General features: G+C 37.2%; 1 protein-coding gene across 1 annotated transcript in view; it reads right to left on the bottom strand.

The window, feature by feature from the left end:
• Positions 1 to 12,770, bottom strand: part of LOC106056708 (antho-RFamide neuropeptides-like) — an 89,378-nt gene extending 76,608 nt beyond the window's left edge. The window contains exon 1 of the mRNA XM_013213529.2: positions 12,424 to 12,770. The gene's annotated coding sequence lies outside the window, so the exon portion shown is untranslated. The remainder of the gene's footprint in view (positions 1 to 12,423) is intronic.
• Between the last annotated feature and the right edge of the window lie 2,571 nt (positions 12,771 to 15,341).

The raw sequence follows: 15,341 nt of genomic DNA on the forward strand, positions 1-15,341 counted from the left end.
ATCGTTCCGACCACAGCAAATGCCCAGGCATTCATCACATCATCCATGAGATGATCCATAGTCGCCTTGCGACTGAAGACAGAAACTTTATCACTCTTGTTAGCATATATCACACAATGGCCTCTATCCATGTCTAAAAACGAACGCACTTCCGGTCATTTGCGCATACGTTTCAAATAATATATATATGTATGTGTGTGTGTGTGTGTGTGTGTAACTAAAAATAGATGATACACACATACAGACATTCATCGTGAGAGTTGGTAACCAAGATGGAGGGTTAGGTGACCTGATTTGCCAGTTACAGCCAGCACGAAGAGTTTTTGTGTTTAATCGTTAAAGGGGAATTATCCTTGATGCCCAGTTCAAATCTAGGTATATCAATCAAATATTGGCGAAAATAAAAATACATTGACAACTGAAAAGTTTGCAGGTCGCGGGAAAAATGGAGAAATAAATTTGAGGGTTTATCAGAAACTGTGACGACATTTGTAGGTTTGCTATTTATTTTCTCTTTTTTTTTAATGTTCACTCTCATACCTTGAAAGAACAAATTTTTGAAATGTTTACATTACATTTATACTTTGACACTTTTAGCGGCCCCATAGGTGGGGAAAGCTGCTATCAGTTTTAGGCATTCAGTCTGTCTGTCCGTCTGTCCGCCTTTTACGTTCAGACACTAAATTTGGTCCACGATGGAGTGCAGCCCAGTTTAGTTGAAAGTGCTCGAGAAGCCTCCATTGCTTGCTACATATCAACCAGGCCTCAGATATGAGCACTATTTTCTCGGGATGTAATCATGTTTTAAATGTACATTTTGTATGTAGTATTGTGGTCATTCATAGTTTGGAGGTTTTACTTTCTAATATACACACATGAAAATTTTAAAATGTGTTTTTGTTACCTCAAAGTTACTTATATTAACAATTAAGTCTCTACTCATATAGCCATCTGTCAAAAAAGCAGATAATGGAATCTACTTTAGCTATTATTCGTCGTGCTAAAAATATCAATATTTTGGCTATTTACCTGCATTGCTTACCATACTCGGCGAACCCACATGGTCCGCCAAAGAGTTTTATGAAAACTTTTTTTTTAATTATTATTTCAATGTATGACATATGCCACTATTAAAGATGTGTATTACAAACTGTATACAGTAAAAAAAAATTATTTTACTTAATTGCGTTTACTATTAAATCCTTATATATTTATCAGCTTCACTTGTTTTTATGGCATTTAAGTTAGAAAGAAGGAAGAACTCCTCTTGGACTTGTAGAAAATCAATCAATATTACACACCCCCTTTCTAAAACAAAACAATGTGTATCTATACCACACGACCAACAAGACTAATCTAAAGTGAAGTATGTAAGATTTGAACACTACTTCATCCGTCTCTCTCTCTCTCTCGCACACCTACACAAGCGCTCCTCCACTTCTGTTCCTGATTTTTCCGCCACTTGACAGTGTGGTCACGTGACCAAGATAATCAAGTCATCAGATGCGTATTCACCTTTTGCGTGAGTCACATGACATGACCCAAGCAGTCCGTTAGACTTATTCTTCTTCACACTTTTCTCTTTTTTTATTTCCAGATGGCCAAAGGTCAGTCCAACTCCGGTCCGTAGACTAGTCTTTCTTGGGAAAGACTTGAACTTCTCTGGGCATATGGTAACAACAGTCGAATTTTATTTCGACTTTCTTTTAAATTTGATTTTGACTTTGTTTTAATCTTATTTTGACTTTGATAGAACTTTTTTTTTTTACTTTGTTTTAAATATATTGTTACTAAATTTCGAACGTATTTTGACTTTATTGACTTTATATTGACTTTTTATAACTTCATATTAGTTTTAGTTTGACATTCTTATGGCCTTATTTTAACTTAATTTCAACTGCATTTTGACTTTTTTTTGACTTATCTTCAACTTTATATTCGTACATTTATTTAGACTTTATTTCGGATTTATTTTGACTAGTTCAAGTTCATTTCACTTTTACAACTATGGTTGCGTGTTAGCTCTGAGAATAGGGATTATTTAACGCGTGTTCAATTCATATCTCTTTTAAGAAGTGTTTATGTCTGTAGCAGATGCGGAAAAAGAAGAAGGCCTCAACTGCTTTGGAGTAGTCATGTGAAACACAGCACTCATCCTTAATCTTCGGAATGGAAGCTATTGCTATTGCCATTAGTGTCAAGCGACCGCTTTAATTCTAACTAGTGCATTGTGGCATGTAAAATTAATAGCAAATAAAATATCCTTAGACTAGAATCTTGCTCGAATCTTGTTTTAGATGATCTGTGCGTTGATCTAAGCCCATCTAATTTCACCACAAACATCAAAAATAAACCTGAAAACTAGCGCAATAGGTAATTAGAATCTTCAGTACTTAACTAACCTAAACATCTCACCGCTGTTCATGTCATAACATTCACAGCAAAGTTTACTGTTAAACCTTAAGAAAATACAGAGGTGAAAGTTTACAATGTATTGTGAGTATATCACTTTACAAACAAACTTTGACTAAAATTGCATTCACAACATGCAGAACTATTAACAGGTATATATTGTCTGGATTGAACGCTTGCATTAGAAATAATGCAATAATTATGTTGTATTTTTTTAATATGATTATACCTCAACATTCTTTACAAAATTAATCGAATAAAATATCACGCAAGGATGGCACCAGAATTCTAACAATGAATCATTTTGGGGAAAATAATAGTAATATAAATACTAGCGTTTTTATAACTTTCTCCCTTTCTCTCTCTCTACGCCGCTATTTGGCAGGGCCGGCCCTAGGCCACTGCAACCTATTCGATAACAATGGGCCCCGCACTTTCATAGGATCCACGCTAATTCTAGGTGTAAATTATTAAATTAAAGCATTTTATAACTTATAACAGAATTCCCGCAGCCTCCTGATTTACCAGGAGCTCCTTAAAATCTTCTGAAATAGCAAAATATACTAAAAAAATTAAGGAAATCTCCGGAAATTAAATCTTTTGAAAACTATAAAAAAAAAAAAAATTTCCTGAAATATATGTGGTGTCATTCAATATGGAAAACGCCAATACTACGCGCGATGAAAAAAAAACGGCATTTTGAAATACCTGTGTAATTGTGCAATCTGGTGAAAGAAACTAATGAAGAATTACTTGAGGTTGAGGTCAACAATTTTGGAAGATAGATTGAAACATTTGGTCATTCTTGCTATTGAGCGTGATCTATGTAGGAAACAGAATTTTTATGATATACTGCATGGCTTCGCTACACGCAAGGCTCGTAAAGTAATTCTGTAGGTAGTATACGATGAATAAGATGCAAAGACGAATTTATTTTCTAATATAAATTCCTTCCTTTACTTCTTGTCCAAACTCTTGAGCCATGAAGAGAATTATATATATAGATAATTCTCTACGTCGCCCAACCATGCGACACACGCACTCACGCCCTCGATGAAAGAGTCATGGAAAGATAACTCTTTTATTTCTGCAAGTCCGACTATTGTTACTCCAAGTAACTTTCGCGGTGACAGAGAGCGCGGCTCAGAAAAAAAAAGAGGGGGGGGGGGGAGAAAAAGTCATCTTCTCTGTATATTATACTTCTCTACGAAGTGTTTGTTCACCCGACATTAAATAGCGGCGTATGCTACGCCGCGGGTCGGTTACAGCTTTTACAAGGTTACTCTTTTTAAATCTCTTGTTTTTTTTATTTACATCCCTAGATATGAGTTGTGCTTGCGACAGAAGATTCATTAGAGGCATCACAGACTTTCCAAACAGGTCTGCGGCAAGTTCTGCTCATCTTGCAGCATTACTGCTTCAAATAATTTTTTCCCTGGCTCAAGCAGTAGTATCAGGTTTTAAGATCATAAGAATTAGGGCCGGCTCTAGACTCATAACAGCCATGGAGTGTGTCAATATGATGTTCTATGGACGGCGCATGTTTACAGCTAATACACATTCCGAACACATTAATTAAGGCAACAATATTTATATTTCGATTTAGATCTATTTTATAGGCCACATTTCGCAGTACTTATTACGACTATAACACTAAATTTCCCAAAAAATTGGCAAGAAAAACATTTTAAAATGACAAGGTAAAGTCTGAAACTGGCCAGGTAAAATTGTGAGACTGGCCGATTAAAACTGTGAAACAGACAAGATGAATTAAAACTGGTCGAAAAAAAAAACTTAGAAACTGGCCAGATAAACTATAAGACTTGCCAGATAGAAAAATGTTGCATACACTTTGACGACAAAAAAGAAATGCACAACTATATTGATTTATTCCGAGACGTACGTATTTGTAACAAATGAAATATTTCAATAACAACTCCGATGTCTTTGGGCTGTTAATAATTAAATCTCAATCCCCGAGGCTACAAGAGACTCTTCAGTTGACTCTTGATTAAAGAGGTCTACACTAACAGTAAACCAGAGCGCTAACTGTTCACATCGGACACTAAAGGTAGAACACGTTTTAATTAAATTTATGTTAAAAAGTTTTTTTTTTTAAACGACAGTCTCTGAATGCAATTGTACGCCAAGCGATTATCCAACAACGACAGAGCGCTTTAAAAAAGATGCAATTAAACCCGAAATTAAAAGGTAAAAAAAATACTTGATTTAACCCATCCACGTCGACAGCTTTTTTTTTTTATTTTACATTCAATTCGATCGAAAGTCTTGTTAACCCTTGACCCCTGGACAGTAATAATGTTACATCGGCTTCATCTTTTTTTTTCTTAAATTAACTCTTAGAGGCACAAAAACGAACACACACAAACACAGACGTAGCACACACACACACACACACACACATTCGTAACACAGTTTGATGCTCTTCAATTTTAATCGAAGGCAAAGCATCTGAACAAAAAAAAAAACCTCTAATATTTTTCTTCTCTAACATCAGCGTTTCTCAAACTGTGTTCCGCTGGTCCTAGCGTTCCGCGAGGCCTGAATAGACGTTCCGCGAAATACTGGAATAATTAACTATTAGGCCACCACGGGAATTAACCTCTCAAATATAAAAAAAAATAAGCAAAAGTGTCCCGCTAAATATTCAGAATGCGAAATGTGTTCCGTTAAGAAAAATGTTTGGGAACCACTGTCTTGCAGAATACAATGTGACTAAATTCTATAATGAAATGAACGAGATTTTTGTGTTGATCTTTTGGGGTTTTTTTTTTTACTTGCTTTTTGTTTTAACAATGCACATTATTTTTACTAGTTGTTATTTTACTTGTAATTGAACGTGCTTGTTCCTGGGAAAAGGTGAATAGGTGCGTGATGGTCGAGGGATAAAGCGCTTGGGCGGCTGCCTAGTTGAGAGGTATGCGTTCTGGAGTGTCGTCTAGATGGTCCCGAGTTCGAACTTTGCCCTCCCTCCCCGCCATTTCTCGCAGTGTTAAAAGAGGTTTCAACTTGGTAGGTACAGACGAGACTTATAAAACAAAATCTAGAACACTTGAGTTTGAATCCTGATCCTGTCATTTTGACTGTGTGGAATCTTATGACTCCTGAGTCCAACAAACTGAAAAGGGTACTTGGCATACATCGGGGAAATTGGTTTTTTGTTGGCCACATGAGACCCTTCTTAACCATCGGCCATAAAAACAGATGCGTTTTACATCGTCTTCCCCCATAGATCGCAAGGTGTGAAAGGGTTAATTGTTTTTAAAGTGTAATAAAATGTACAGACACACTAGTATGATTTTACATTGTATATTAACTTATTTTTCAAACGTGCCGATCATTCTAATTCATTAATTTGAGCATTTGCCTACAATAAGGTAATCCAAGCTCTTCTGTTTAGTTCGCGTATCTCAGTTTCGAAATATCTTTTTCTACTTTTTCTCTCTGTCTCTCCCTATATATAACTTTGTGTATTTGTCTCTATTTATCTCTCTCTCTCTATCTCTTTCTCTAATTTCTGCTTATTTCTCCCTCTCTCTCTCTCTCTCTCTCTCTCGCTCTCTTTCTAATAGCCTTGCAAAGTGCATCTCAATATGATTATAGCATTATAATGCAATCTCTTTTGTGGACTTTTGGACTCGTGGGAGGGGGGGGGTATCTCGGAGATAAATTTCTTGCTGCCTTTTGACATTCAGAAAAAAACAATTCAGCTCAAGAAGGGATTCGACCTCAAACCCCCTTGATATATAGCCAAGTGTTTCTTACCACTCAACCATACAAATTACACATCTTTGTCTCTCTTTGGGTTTCTGTATTTGTATCTGCCTCTCTATCCCTCTGTCTCTTTCTCTCACTTTCTCAGTCTCTCCGAGGCTCTAAGTTTGATCAAGCTTTTTTTTTTTTTTAAATTGAGGAAATAACCAAAAAAAAATGTGGATAAAATTAACTGTAATCTTTCCATTCTTTGTCTAGACTTGAACAGAAAGATATTTCTTCCCAGGGAGACGAGATCTAGATCAAAATCTATGTTAAGATTGTATTTTGCCCACAAGAAAGGATCTAATATCCTTCACTTGTAAACACTGAGATTGGCGTCGACGTCAACAACTTATATTGTGTATCAACGTTGTAGGACGTTCTTCTTCCAAATGAATTGAATAATAAAACTATTTCAGGGAATAGAGGAAAAAAATGTGGTACTGGAAGTTAATGATGTTTTAATCAGATTCTTACAATCTTCATTAAGTAGGCATTATTCGCTCTCTGTGTTTCTTATCTCTCTCTCTCTCTCTCTCTCTCTCAATAATAAACTATATCTATATATATACACACACATTTTAATGGTGGTAAATTGCATGCCCAACCTGTGACCGCAGCTGTGTATCAAGTCAAGGATTGGCCTCTTTAGTCACACAAGAAGTTGCAAAGGGAAAAGATCTTCTCTAGAGACGTAAAATGCTATAACTGTGTGCTACAACTGCTCTGCACTGTGCTATAATAGCTTGCTCAGGCCTGGACAGCCTCCACCATGGAGAAGTGCGGTCAGGGCGCCTCATGCACTCCCAGACTCCACTGGCTTTTCAGGACTTGTCCCAGCACTCAAATCACTTTTCCATTTCTGTTATCTGAATTATAGCCAGAGCATGATGAAGACTCGCAGCCTGTTCGGCGGGCGGTGTTTTCCCTCCCTGGTGGGCCAAGGAGTCTGCAATAGTGTTGCCAGTCACACCTATGTGACTCGGTACTCATTGCATTATTACAGGGGTGCCATAACGTTGCTTTATGCTTTGTCAGGCTATGATGACAGTGTCGATATTGGGGGTCCATGGGCTAGGGCTTTGCAAAGCCTTTAGTACGTATAGGTTTTGAGTCAGTGACCACAACCATCTGTGTTGCCCTCGAATGTCCCTCGCTGAGTTGAGAGTAAATGACTTTTAAGGCTTCACAGACTGCCATTGCCTCCTCATCAAAACTGCAAACACTACCACATGGTTCATAAATGTTGACTGGGTCAGAGCCAAGAAACTCGATGTAGGCTCCAATGCTTGCTCTTCCAGAATCTATTGATGCCGATCCATCAGTTTATGCAAAAAGGGCAGTGGGCTGGAAAGAATTAATGGTCTCCAGTGCTAGAATTTGAAGGTCGTTAGATGAACGACTTAGCTTAGTGGCATTAGGGTCTACTAGATTCAAGCGTATGTCTGGGGTCGTTGGGCGACACCAAGGGGGGAAATGATGAATACGTTGAATGTTTTGTCGGTTGGTGGAGAGGCCAGCTTTATCAGATAGTCTAGTGGCATGATGCATAAAAAGACTTCATCTTAATACGTCTTCTGCGTCTCCAACCATCCACTATCGCCACCTTTAATTCATTTTAAGTAGAAAGATAAAAATGCAGTCTTCGATTTGCTAGCACAGTTCTCAAGACTTGTTTTTGTAATGATAGCACCAAGTCCGTCAAATATTGTTATTCTGGTTTTTACTAACGTTGTATTCGACATATGTGTATTTAACTTGATTCTACACTCTAGGCCCGCACTCTAGGCCCGCACTCAAGGGCATGCTAAATTAAGACCAATAGTTAAACACTATAAGCTTGACACTATGAGGAAACTGGATCTTCTCATAATTGTGAGAAATGAAATCAAATCTCAGAATGGCTGCTCGCTATATATTGGGTTGCTGTATCTTAGAAAAGAGTTGTGATCTCACTCATCATTTATTGGATAACGAGGCGAACATGTAGGAAACTTGTGATGTTGTTTTCGTTCTGATTACTAGGACCAGTGTATTTGGGGGTCCGAAGGGTTTCACCTTTTTAGGGGCCCCTGCTTTTTGACATTCGACATTATAACATGTACTTAATAAATATATGTCTAAATTCGAATTGGTACTGTAAATCAGTAAAATTAACAAAAAAAAAAGATAATCATTAAGAATCAATGTAATGAATAATACCGTTTGTTTATTGGCGAGATAATGCACGAGTGACAAATCTCAATTCATATCGTTTCACGTCGTGATTTCTGTGCAACAAAGGTCATCAATAACATCATCAGAATTCTAAATCATCGCTGTCTAGTATGTTTGTCTCCACGTGAAAACATAGATGACATAGCAGTGGCGTAGTATGTAATATTTAATAGCATTTAGGGGAACGGCAAAAGCGGGGGCCAGGGGGAACGTTTAAGTTTGAACACACCCAATCCCACCAGCTTAGCTACGCCATTGACTGGGACTGTAAAGGCACCCACCAATTCTAATATCTTATCTTATTCGGGATGAATCAATCATTCATTGACTCTGGTTACGTTCAAAACGAATTATGGCTAAAATATTTATCTCACAAAAGGATTTTAAAACAACAATATGAAAATCAATAAGAGCTTATGTATTGTCTATGTACGCATAACCCTGCATTATGTATCTTTTATGTATTGTCTATGTACACATAACCCTGCATTATGTATCTTATATGTATTGTCTATGTACACATAACCCTGCATTATGTATCTTTTACGTATTGTCTATGTACACATAACCCTGCATTATGTATCTTTTATATATTGTCTATGTACACATAACCCTGCATTATGTATCTTTTATATATTGTCTATGTACACATAACCCTGCATTATGTATCTTTTACGTATTGTCTATGTACACATAACCCTGCATTATGTATCTTTTACGTATTGTCTATGTACACATAACCCTGCATTATGTATCTTTTACGTATTGTCTATGTACACATAACCCTGCATTATGTATCTTTTACGTATTGTCTATGTACACATAACCCTGCATTATGTATCCTTTATGTATAGTTATTGTAAGAGAACCAAATGGAGAAATTCTGCCTAGGACAGACGGAGACAGCGAAAAGAGAGCATTGACGAACAGCAGAAAAACAGTTGTCTGCTCTGAGTGTGGCAAAATATGTAGATCACAGCTAAGACTGCTATCCATCCATCCATCCCAGTGGAGCTACAGCCCATGGAGGGCTCTGGCCTGCAACAACACATCCTTCCATTCAGATCTCTTCTGGGCCTTTCGTCTCCACGCCCTAACCCCAAGCTGTTGTTGATCTGGCTAAGGCTGATAACCACCTGAAACAGTCTACTCCTCTTTAGACTATGGACTCGAAGACAAGCCTTATTTATAAAGGTTATATAGCTGACAGCAGAACAGGGTCTAATTGGTGGAGGCAATACTAGAAGGACACAAATTAGTTTCAGTTGTAAACGTACTATCCGAAATAAGAAATAGTATGTTGTACTCCAGACTTTCTGCAGAGCGGCAAAGGATGAGAGAGAGAGAGATTCAATCACTGACTGTAATTCGAAGCGTAGACTGCACTTCCAGGCCGATATGGCGAAAAAAAAAGGCATTTCAAAAGTAATCTCTGATCTTGCAATGAACACATTCAACAAGGTCTAAAGGGAAAATCCTGAGATACTCAGGACACATTAAACGTCTAGAATAGATGAATTGATGGATGGAATGAATTGTTATTAGAAAAAAGGTGTGTCAAGTTCACACCGAAGTGGAGCTCACCAGTTACATTTTCTCCACGACACTACGCAAGTCACAGTGAGATTGTAATAGTTTGAACTATAACTAGAGAAAGGATCGTATAAAAGTATAAAGTAATAATTTTTGTACTCTCTTTCTAATCTCTGTATAAATGCAGTGTCTATGATTTGTTACAATGATTATATCAACTCACTCACTCTGTCTAGCATAATGTTTGTACACGTTATTACTACAACACACAATCTCGAATTCAGCTGAAATTGTGCAAAATTATCTTTTACCCGACAACACAAGAATTTTAAAAAAATATTTGGTTAACTATTGGTAATTAATTATTTTGTTTGATATATCGAACAAGGTAAAGAAATCGTACTTGACAGATATGGTGGTATAAGCTGCATTCGTCCCCTTGATGAATTTTGGACCCTGAGTGAACATTTTTTAATACATTTAAAAACCGGTGGTGTAAACATTCACTAGATACCCCTTTCTACCCTCCCCCTTTCAGAACTGGTCCAGGCAAGTTTTAGGATCATAGCATATTGAGAAAGTTAAAAGCTAAATTAAAACAATTGGTGAAATAATTTCTAATCGTACAGATTTATCATGTCAAATTATGCCACGTGATTAATTACATAATTGATCAAAACTAATTGATACAATTACACTATATATAAGCTTTCTTATGCTTTTCTTTGTTTAGTTTTTTTTTTTATGTTGATGTTAGATTTAAGATATTTCTTTTAAATCTTTGAGACCAGTATATTTCAGCTATAGAATTTCGTTATAATGAAATTTTGTACATTTTCCTTTAATCTCTAATTTGCTTTGCAAAAAATGAATATATATTTTTTTACTATCTTTGAAACAGTACACCTGTCACGCGTCTTTATATTTAGATCTGCTTGTGGCCTTGTGAACAACAAAGAAGTAATAAACGGAACTAATCGTATACGATTTATTTGATATACTATTATTATTATTTTTATTATTATTATAGCTTTTATATAGCGCTACTTTCATGCTTATAGCATGCTCAGAGCGCTTTTGGTCCAATCTCATTTGTGGACTAGTGGGGGAAGGGGGTATCTAGGAGTTGGTTTTCCGTGCTGCCTTTAGGCGCTCAAAATCGGGTGTCGAACCTCGTGCCCCCTTCTAGGTAGCCAAGCCAAGCCAAGTTCAAGCGCACTTCGCCTCTCGACCACGCCTCCCACTATGTCTATTCCCTTTCCAGAGATTCAAGACTTCGTTTCTCCCAACTTCCGTTTTCTGTGCACCGGATAATCCAAAAAGATTGCTAGCTGAATGTTCGAAATGCCCTCCAATTGAACAGCAACATGTTCTTGTTTGAAGTTGGTTTGTCTTTAGGGGATACACATTGGATGAAGTAGGCAAGTACATTCGTCTTATGTAGTTATACATTGTATTAATTCCAATGTCACCTGGGAACATGTTTCAATTTCATCCAACCTCTGTCTATCTATCTATCTATCTATCTATCTATCTATCTATCTATCTATCTATCTATCTATCTATCTATCTATCTATCTATCTATCCCTCACTCTATCCTTCTCTTTCACTCTTTGAATCAATGTTAACATTTTTTTTTACATTTAGCCAAAATCTCTTTCTCTCTCTCTCTCTCTCTCTCTCTCTCTCTCTCTCTATTTCTCTTCATTACCTTTTCTTTTTTTACCCCTCTCTTTTTTTACCCTCTTTTTCTTTAACATTGACTTTCTCTTTCTTGTTCTTTCTCTTTTAAATCTTTTTCTCATTCTCTATCTGCTTCCCCCCCCCCTCGCTCTCTCTCTCTCTCTCTCGCTTTCTTTTTAAAGGTACCCCTTTTGAATTGTCACTAATTGTATGGATAACTCATACAAATGATCTACTTCTATCTAGAATTCTATCGATGAATATCACGCTTTATCCACTAGCTCGCCTACCTAACATAATTATCCAGGCCAGGTCAAAACGTGAGACCTTGTTGTCTAAAAAGAAATAAATAATGTGCCTAAAGATGGTTGCTTTAGACTGGTTAAGAGTTAGAATGTTTAATACTTAAAACATAAATCAAAATCAAAATCGTAGCCAAATCCACAGTGTTTGCTTACAATGCTTGGTTATACTCTACACCCTAAATTGTCCCATAATCTTATGGACAGCCGAAGCAACAAAAAAAAAATCGCTTTAATAGCATATAATTATGATTGCCATTGTGATTATTATAACGAAATCCTCGGCCGATTCAAAGCTGTCAGTTCTATGATTGATGCTGGCAATAATGTTGTTTTTTCTCTCTACCAAACCAGTGGTTTTGAAACAAAAAGCGTTAGCAAGGTTTAAAAAAAAAAAACAGAATTTTAGCAGTTTTACAGTTTGTAAGAGAAAAGGAACACAATATTAGCAGTTTTACAGTTTGTACAATACAAGAATCAAAATTGTAAGAATGTTACCTTTTATCGAAAGATTGATGGTCGATTTAAACTGGTGTGTTTCTTTGTCTGTGACGGTCCTGAGAAAATAAATTCTTCTGCAACTGTTTCTTGCTGCTTTCTGAAACTAGAGTTACGGTTTGTTTCCTTCTATTGCTGTAACTTCACCAAATATATATTTTTTTCTGATGCCTCTTTCACAAGGACACTAACTCCTACTAACTTTTAGTTCTTGTCTTCCCTTGTTCCTTACTTTTGAGTTAGCCGGAAAGTATGAAAGAGCTCAGTTTTTATATTTTCATGAGGGGCTCGAGTTAATTCTATTCTTGAAAGCGCCTTGTCTGACACCACGCGCAGTTTGTCACAGAGACTGCGTTGGGAGCAATCTGATTGGTTCAGGAGAGCTACCTCCTCGCGCATGACACTGAAGCACACGCGAGGCAGTTAGAAAATGAAACTCGTCAAAAATTTGACGTCTGCTAGTGGGGGAAAAAAAAAGTGCAGGGCTACTTTCTAGGAGTCACATTGAAAGAGAGGGGACATAGAGTGACGTTGTGGGCAGAGGGGAAAGTGGAAATTAAGGAGTGAATGTATTAGAGTAAGAGCTAGGCCCAGCTAGGGTGTTACATAGGGAGCTGTGTCCTGTTAGGAATAAGTCGTACGGAAATTTTAAAATCTAAGACAATCTCGTTGTGTGTAGTTAAGTACCCCTTTCAGACCTTGCGATCTATAGGGCAGATGATGTTAAGGTCATCTGTTTCTTAGGCCAACGATTAACGAGCAGGGTGTCATGTGGCCAGCACAACGATCAACCACCTTTACTTTCTCCGATTAAAGTCAGGTACCCATTAGAGCTGGGTGGACTCGGAGGCACCCAAAGTTCCCGGCAAAATCCCATTCTTCCCCGAGATTCTAACCGAGGACCCGAGGTTTCGAAGCCAAGCGCTTAACCACTCTACCACTGAGATGAGTACAATCTCGTATTTTGTAAACCCGAAGATCACAGTCGATTCCTGTTGTCCTGATCGCAGAATTCATTTTGGACATTAGAAAGGTTTGCTTGACTCACTTGCACATGAAGACGGTGTCATGTTTCTCGAATATGCTCTTCACTTTGCTTCAAGGGCAGAAACTCCCAGCATCACGCCTAAAGGGTCGATGTGATCTAGCAATTAGCATTGTTTGAAAATTATTGAGAGAACACATCTTTCAGCAGGATAACTTTTTTTTTTTCAACCAATATTACATGTGTTACGTATCAAGGCCTAAACAGACATTTGGAAGTCTGGGAAACTGTCGGAATCTAGTCTGGGAAACTGTCGGAATCTTTCAAGTGATAACTATAATATCATATTTCTTTTGTCTTCTTGTCTTTCGGTCTATTGAAAAACAAATGTGAGGGATAACGAGGTCAGAAGAATTCAACTGAAGCATGAATTGTTGTCTGAGGATCTCTGTCGAGTTATCTGATTCAGCGATATTTTATGGTGTTTTGGGTTAAAAATCTTTTTTTGTCTAGTTTTTAAATGTACAGTAGAGTCTGTTAATCGAGCCACATAAAACGGGAGATGTTATTATTTATGTTACACATTAAAACCTTTATACACGTACAAACAAGAACTAGTGTTGCTTACGAACAGTATTTATTAAAATATATTTTTTGAAGCGATTTACAGCACAAGGTATGCATGTGTGCCATTGCCGCTGTGTAGCGCATAGAAAAAGTATTTTTCCAGTCTACGTTTGAGTTTTCAAATCTGAAAAGGTGTGGTTCCATTTGACTATTTTGTGTGTCGAAATATGTAAATGGCCTCCACTTAACAAAGTCATTGCAGTACCCCTCGTACCATGGGGCCAGAGGCGGCCTTAGTAGTTAGCGGGGCCCTGGGCTAGTGTTATTTCAGGGCCACGAATACGTGTACACATGTAAGATGGTCTGACGGTAACAAAAGATTCTGCTTATCGCGGGATCCCCTAAGACGATGGGGCACAGGATTTAAGCTATTTAGCTTGAATGTCCGACGGTTAACGATTGTGTCATGCAACCAGCCGAACTGCCTTTCCTTTCCCTAACTGAAGTTATATACTCCAGTTGAATTGGATGAGCTCAAGGACGTCCACCAATCCCGAATTTCAAAATTCCTAATTGTTCAGCAAAGAACTCCTCCACCACTTGGCCGGCACCCTCTAAACTCTACATGTAAACTAGAAGCTAACCATTTCAGATAAATTGTTGCTAACTTTAATGATAAAAACGTTAGTTGCTTAAAAAAAATTAATTAACTAAAAAAAATAGAAAACGTATTTGCGTTTGTATTTCAAAAAGTACTTTGATTTAATTAATGTAAAAAAAAAAAAATCCGGAAAAGCGCTTTCCTAAACTTGTTTACAACTATTAGATTTTGCTTTCATATCAGATTAAACCACTCTTCAAAATGAAAGAAAACCGCGCGTTGAGATTTCGTTTGTTTACTTTTCAATAGACTACTTATTGAAATGGAGTTGACGTTTTGAACAAAGATAATCACCCGCTATTATATCCAGCGTACTTCCTCCCCGTAGATCCAAGATCTGGATCTACTTAGCATTTTAGGATTCTGAGTGCAGAGAACGTCTGCAGTGTTGTCGTCTGATCCTGCGGAGCAAACGGGAGATAAGCAGAAGATACAATCTTATACAAGTGTTTTTTATGTGCACAACTTGTTGAGTAGTCTTCTCCTGGAAAGACATAACAGACTTGGAAGGTAACTCTAAGAATGAAAAGTGCGCGGTTAGATGAATTAGGTTGGTTTCTATTGTTGTTGTAGTTGCCATGGTAACACGCAGGAATTAGAATCAATCCGATATATTAGAAGATTTAGAGAAAAAACCCGGAACTCTTCAGAGACTCTCTCAATAGTCTTTCAGTTTGTTCAAATTTAATTTGATTGGAAGAATGA

Source organism: Biomphalaria glabrata, chromosome 11, assembly GCF_947242115.1.
Source record: "Biomphalaria glabrata chromosome 11, xgBioGlab47.1, whole genome shotgun sequence".
In the NCBI taxonomy this organism is placed as follows: Eukaryota; Metazoa; Mollusca; class Gastropoda; family Planorbidae; genus Biomphalaria; species Biomphalaria glabrata.